The sequence below is a fragment of the Sparus aurata genome, chromosome 18, assembly GCF_900880675.1.
Source record: "Sparus aurata chromosome 18, fSpaAur1.1, whole genome shotgun sequence".
In the NCBI taxonomy this organism is placed as follows: domain Eukaryota; kingdom Metazoa; phylum Chordata; class Actinopteri; order Spariformes; family Sparidae; genus Sparus; species Sparus aurata.
Window position 1 is genome coordinate 1,549,357 of NC_044204.1, and position 6,780 is coordinate 1,556,136.

At 42.6% G+C, this 6,780-nt stretch overlaps 1 long non-coding RNA gene across 1 annotated transcript; it reads right to left on the bottom strand.

Annotated features, from left to right (window-relative positions):
- Window positions 1-1,064: 1,064 nt before the first annotated feature.
- On the bottom strand, window positions 1,065-3,331 carry LOC115568302 (uncharacterized). The gene is made up of 3 exons (XR_003981367.1): window positions 2,216-3,331; window positions 2,018-2,060; window positions 1,065-1,126 (listed from the first exon to the last, which is right to left on the bottom strand). It is a non-coding gene; the product is annotated as an uncharacterized LOC115568302 (long non-coding RNA).
- Window positions 3,332-6,780: the final 3,449 nt, after the last annotated feature.

Genomic DNA, 6,780 nt, shown 5'->3' on the forward strand with positions numbered 1-6,780 from the left:
AGTCATTTGAGCGTCAAACGCCAGATATGTAAACTTCAAGGGACCTTAAAACCTCAAAATATCAGTTAAAATACGTTGGTAATGCTCAACTTAATGCCTTTTACTTTCAACCATTAGACGTTCAGAGGTTGACTCATATCGTATATCGTATTGTGCGGAGATGTTATAGACTCGTTTTACTTCATGTAGCCTACATAAATGGACCGGAAGATGAACAGATTTAGATCAGGCTGTGATCCGTGTAAAGTCTAGTTAAACGTTGGAATAAAGAGCTATGTTTATGATTATTATCCTTATGATTATATTATTTTGCTGTATTAGAACTCTTTGGTGTGTTTCACATTTCATCGTGTTTTAGGGAGTAAACAGAGAAGCTTCATCACTGTCCGAAGTCAGAACAACATTTGTTCACAGGGCGAAACATTCCGCCGGCTGGACGGGAGTATGGCTATAATATATAATAATAAATAATAAATAGCCGATTTGTCAGTCCTGATGTCACTTTTTGTAAATCTTTGCATCCCTGCGTTAATGTGATCTTGAGTTTACCTTTTCTCTTGCTTCGAGGAGGGAGGATGAAGAAGGACACGAGGCTGCAGAGAGGACGGAAAGGCTCTTCTCTGCTCCAGAGGACAATCCTTACATTATTTCTGTTATTTAGTTAAATGTATGAGTTATTTTTAAATTATTTGTTCATAATTGTTCATTTTATATAATTCATGAAATAAAATATTGTTTTATTGTTACACATTGTCTATTCCATTCGGTATTTAAAGCTTAAGTACAGTTTATAACAGCAAACGGCATCAAGTGCTACTTTTCAGGGACAACAAGGGATTGAATGTTTTCTTTTATTATTAAGGTCTTAACATTTGCGACTATTTCCAGAATTACAGCATAAATAACTATTTACAGATTATTATTAACTATTAACAAAAATAATAATTATTAAAAACAATATTAAAACAGTAACAGATGATGGACAGTAACAGGCTGCTGGGCTGGATGGAGTCAGTGGGACATCTGGGTCGGTACTCAGGGATTTTGGGGGTTCAGTCTCCTCTGTCCACCACATCCTCCATCAACTGGGTCTGCAGTTCTGACTCCATCCACAGCTGCCATGTCACTAAGAATGTTTTAAGAAAGAGGCAAGAATTATAATTTCATACTCTAATTATAATAATAATAATAAATTACAACAAACAAAACTATCTACCAAACATTTTAAATACAATGCCTTTAAAGTATAAATTAAAACCATATGTGGCGATCAGCAGTTTACATGTCAGCATTAATGTAATGTATCAGTATGTTAATGAGCCCATACTGTGGGGTCACGGGTCCTTGAAGGATGCTGCCCCTGAATTTGAACACAGCCTGTTTCTATGGGTGGTAGTGGCACGAACTGGACTGTGAATGGGCAAGAGATGGCAGAAGGAAGTGACAGATCAGGAAGTGAGATGGGGATTGAGTTTGATGGCGGGAGAAATGAGGTTTGGAGTAGGGGTGGGCAATACTGCACATTTTGGTATCGATCCAATACCAAGTTATTACAGGGCCAGTATTGCTGATGCTGATACCGATACTGATACTTTTTACTTGAAAATTCCTGATCATTGAATGATTTTGTACTTTTGTCTTTAATTAGCTGATCATGATTATAAAACACAGTACAAATACAATACAAATATTTTAGCCAAATAAGAAAATACTATTTAACATAAGTAAATCTATAACCTATCTGCATGTAGCCTAAATAGGAATACTAATGTTCCTTCAACACTACAGATACAAAAAAGGTTTATTAGCCTATATTCTGCCATATTCATACTTCAGAGTGAACCTGAGTGATGGGAGTGAGAGAGGTGGAGAGGAGCACCACACATAACTGAGAGAGACGCTTTAATGACAAAAACTCAGTAAAGAAATACGAGTAATTTGCTGAACTTATAGAAGAGAAACTATAACAAAAATATCGATCTCATCGCGCTAGTATCGATCCGATACCATTACTCACCTTTGTATCGATACTATCAATATTTGGATCGATCAGCCCACCCCTAGTTTGGAGTACGATGGAATCAAACAGTAGTAGATGTAAGCGGAAAAAAAAGAATCAACGAGTTAGATCAAACTCAGAAAAAACTGACAGTGAACAAGGGGCAGCAACAATGATAAGAGAGAGGGAAGAGTATAAAGTGATCATTAAACTTACCAAAGACGGTGCATCGTTTGGTGAGTGGAATCCAATACATCTGACAGAGATAATAAACAGAATGCTGGGTGAGATTAAAAGTGCAAAAGTGTTGCGGAATGGGTCGTTGTTAGTAGTGTAATAAATATGGGTTTTGTCCTTCAGCAGAAAATACTGCTAGTGTCAGAGCCTTTAAATAATCACAACGATATAGCAAAATAGACAGTCTTTATTAAATTATCACAAGTTAAACATGTAAAAACCAATTCATAGAGGTAAGGAGGGCTACAACTAATTAGAGGCACAAGTCATCACAGGACGGTCAATACACGCTTCACACAAGTCGAGAACCACTACACACAGGGCTAGATTCTAGCTTAAGACACACCATTTCAAACCACGGCACGTTACACCCTCGACGCAGGAGGCACTGCAATTTATCAACCACAGCAACCTGAGAAATCACAGCAATCCACTCACACCGTTTAAAGTGAAACCATATGACTGTCCCGCTTACGACTTAGAGTAACTCTCCCACCTGTAACCTCCCCCTCCGTACTACACAAATTACACGATAGGCCTATATGGACACACATATACAGAAAAACATTAATCATCAATATTAAAGTCAAACTTAACTCGCCCGCTCGACGAGACCCTCCCCCGGGGTCTGAGCTTGTGATGCCGTCCAACTCCCCGGGGAACGGCTTCGCTGGACGGCACAGACAGAGTTCGGCCGGGCGTCGGTGGCACGCACGGCAGCAGGAAGTACGAGGAGCAGTGGCGGCTACTGCACTCTTCTACAGTCCCGGCCCTGACTTTCTAAAGGAGGCAACAAACCTCCCCTCCTAACACAGGAACATCTAACCCCCTGCTCTACCTGTCTTCGTCGCCGGCAGTCCTAAATAACTGCGAACGACACCCTCCCTCCCAAAGAGTGCCGAGCCGCAGCGGTAAAATGCTCTCTTCATGCCCCATCTGCTCAGTCTTTTGTCTCCTTCCAATCCTCCTCCCGCCGCAATCACCCACACACACACCTGTACTCAATTCCATTGATGGGCGGGTAATGCTCATTACGTCACCGATTGTGTCCCACAGCACATTCACATCACAGTAGTATGCAGGGATAGTGCTCAACAAGGGAAGGCATTCCGACTAAGTAAAATTGACGGAAAGAAAGTACAATGCTCACTGTTTGAGGGCAAAAAGATCGTACGGGGAGTCATCTCGGGAATACCGACAGCTATCACCGAACAACAAGTGAAAGAGAATGTGATGGGAGCAAAAGTGATTGAGGCAAAACGTCTAAAAACAACTACAAATGGGGAAAAATTTGATAGTTTGTCTGTTATGATAAAGATTGATGAGACGAAGTTACCGGACAGAGTATTCATAGGATACATCAGCTATGAAGTCAGACCCTATGTCCCTCCGCCATTGAGATGCTATAAGTGTCAAAAATATGGCCATGTAGCAGCAATCTGTAAAGGCAAACAGAGGTGTGGAAGATATGCAGGAGAGCATGAATATGGGAAATGCGAAGCGGGAGCTAAACTGAAATGTTGCAATTGTGGGGGAGAGCATAGCTCGGCATATCGCGGATGCGAAGCCAATAAAAAAGCAACGGAGGTACAGCGGATTAGGACCACGCAGGGGATTACATATGCAGATGCAGCTAAACAGAGAGACAGCAAGCGCATCTGGGGGTGCCACCAGAGATGCCGCAGTGGGTGCCGCTGCCGCAAATTGAGCCAGCCCCTACTGGCTAAACAAGCATCAGGCAGGGAGATGAGAGTGCGTGCAGAGGAAAATTGTGAAGAGCCATGTAAAGGGTGTGACAAAGTTAAAGAGGATACGCTGATTGTGGGGAAAAACGAGTTCATACTCTTTATGGTTGATGTAATAAATTGCTCTGCACAGACAGAAAGGAAAACAGAAAAGATTAAAATCATTGTGAGGTCAGCTGAGAAATACCTTGGACTGAAAGGGTTGCACTGGGAAGCAGTAGAGGAGATGCTAAGTGGAGGGCCTCCTAATTCACAGGAATTTCTGGTTCATCATGGTCTTAATTATTCTGCAATGGAATGCCAGAAGCCTTAAGCCAATGGACAAGAATTTAAGAGATAGGCCTATATATTTGAACAACAAAACAAACCTCATATAATCTGTGTACAGGAAACTTGGTTAAAACCGCAATTGGATTGTATTATACAGGGTTATACTACCATAAGGAATGATAGAGAAGTGGGTAAAGGGTGGGTTGCTACATTTATACAAAGTGGAATAAATTATAGTGTGAGCAGCGTGGGAAAGGAGCAGGAATCAATATGTATCAAAACCTGGACAGGAAATAATAGTGTCACAATAATTAACTACTATAACCCTTGTAATAGATTAACACCAGGTATATTAAATGATATAGGTGGGCAGTCACGAGGGAAAGTTTTCCAGTGGGGTAGCAAAAGCACTCCAGTGGGGTAGCAAAAGCACTGATGTAAATGGGTTGGTAGTAGAGGAATTTATTGAACATAATGGTCTGGTGTGTATTAATAGTGGTAAAGACACAAGATATAATAATGCGAACAACACAGAAAGTGTAATAGATCTAACATTGGTATCCGATGATATTGCAGGTATAAGTGGGTGGGAAGTAAAGAACCTTTCACCACTTGGTAGTGATCACTACCCAATAAGATAGATAGATAGATAGATAGAATTACCGGTACTTTAATGATCCCAGACTGGGAAATTATTTTGTTACAGCAGAAGTGGGTCCGCAAATAAAACACTTAAAACACATGAATAGAATCCAATATATACATAGTGTATATATACAGTGCACAGTGTGCTATAAACAATAAACAATAATAATATATACAACAAAACTAAATATGCAAAATATACTATAACAATAATAATATATACAACAAAACAGTAGAGAGACCAGAGTTCTCTGTCAGGCAGAGGTGAGAGAGTTATTATATAAAGTGATGGATTGTGGCAGGAAAGATTTCCTGTATCTGTTGCTACGACACCGAAGCTGAAGCAGTCTTCCGGAGAAGGTGCTCCACTGTCTGACCAGTGTGAGTTGGAGAGGGTGGAGAGGATTATCCATGATGGATAACAGTTTTTTCAGTGTCCTCCTCTCCACCACAGCCTCCAGAGTGTCCTGTTTGCAGCCAATCACAGAGCCAGCCTTCCTGATCAGTTTGTTGAGTCTGTTGGTGTCGCTGGCTCCGATGCTGCTTCCCCAACAAACCACAGCAAAGAAAAGTACACTGGCCACCACAGACTGATAAAAGATCTCCAACATCTTGCTGCACACGTTGAAGGATCTCAGCTTCCTCAGGAAGTAAAGTCTGCTCATCCCCTTCTTGTAAACAGCTTCAGTGTTAGATCTCCAGTCCAGTCTGTGGTTGATGGTAACACCAAGGTACTTATAATCCTCCACCGCCTCCACATCCCTTCCCAGAATGCACAGAGGTTGGAAAGCCGTCTTCCTCTTCTTCCTGAAATCTATCACCATCTCTCTGGTCTTGCTGATGTTCAGCCGCAGGTGATTCTGTCCAGTCCACTCCACAAAGTTGTCTACCAGTGCCCTGTACTCCTCCTCCTGTCCCTCACTTATACACCCAACAACAGCCGAGTCGTCAGAAAACTTTTGCAGGTGACACGACCCGGTGTTGTACTGAAAGTCAGTGGTGTATAAGGTGAACAGGAAAGGAGACAGTACAGTCCCCTGTGGAGCTCCTGTATCACTAACCACCGCATCAGACAGAACACTGCCCATACAGACAAACTGTGGCCTGCCTGTCAGGTAGTCAGTAATCCAGGAGATCATTGTGTCGTCTACATCACCCGCAGCTTCTCCCCCAGTAGCAGTGGCTGAAGTGTGTTAAAAGCACTAGAGAAATCAAAGAATGTGATTCTCACAGTGCCTCCTCCACCATCCAGGTGTGAATGGGCTCGTTGCAGCAGGTAGATGACAGCGTCATCAACTCCCAAGTGGGACTGGTAAGCAAATTGCAGAGGGTCTAGCAGGGCTCTCACCTGCGGACTCAGGTTGGCCAAAACCAGTCTCTCCAGCACCTTCATGACGTAAGATGTGAGGGCCACTGGTCGATAGTCATTGAGGTCTGATGGTGTCGACTTCTTTGGAACAGGAACCAGGCAGGAAGTCTTCCAAAGCACCGGTATTCTCTCCTGACCCAGGCTCAGGTTGTAGAGGTGTTGTAGGACAGGAGACAGCTGGCTGGCACATGTCTTCAGGATCCTGGGGCTGATACCGTCAGGGCCTGCAGCCTTCTGCTGGTGGAGTCTCTCCAGCTGTCTCCTAACCTGGCCTGCAGTCACAGTCATGCGGGGGGTAGTGGCAAATATAACTGGGTCATGATCATGCATATAAATCATATTTGAGAAATACACCTTCTAACAGTGAATATGAGCCAGATGTAAGACCAAGGTCAGATAATCCCTTTATAATAACAGAGCTGGAGTGAGTTAGCAACAGGTGACGCCGCAGCCCACCCAAGGCCAAGATAGAGGCCTGGGTGAGACACTTTACAGCCATTAGGGAAGATATTAAA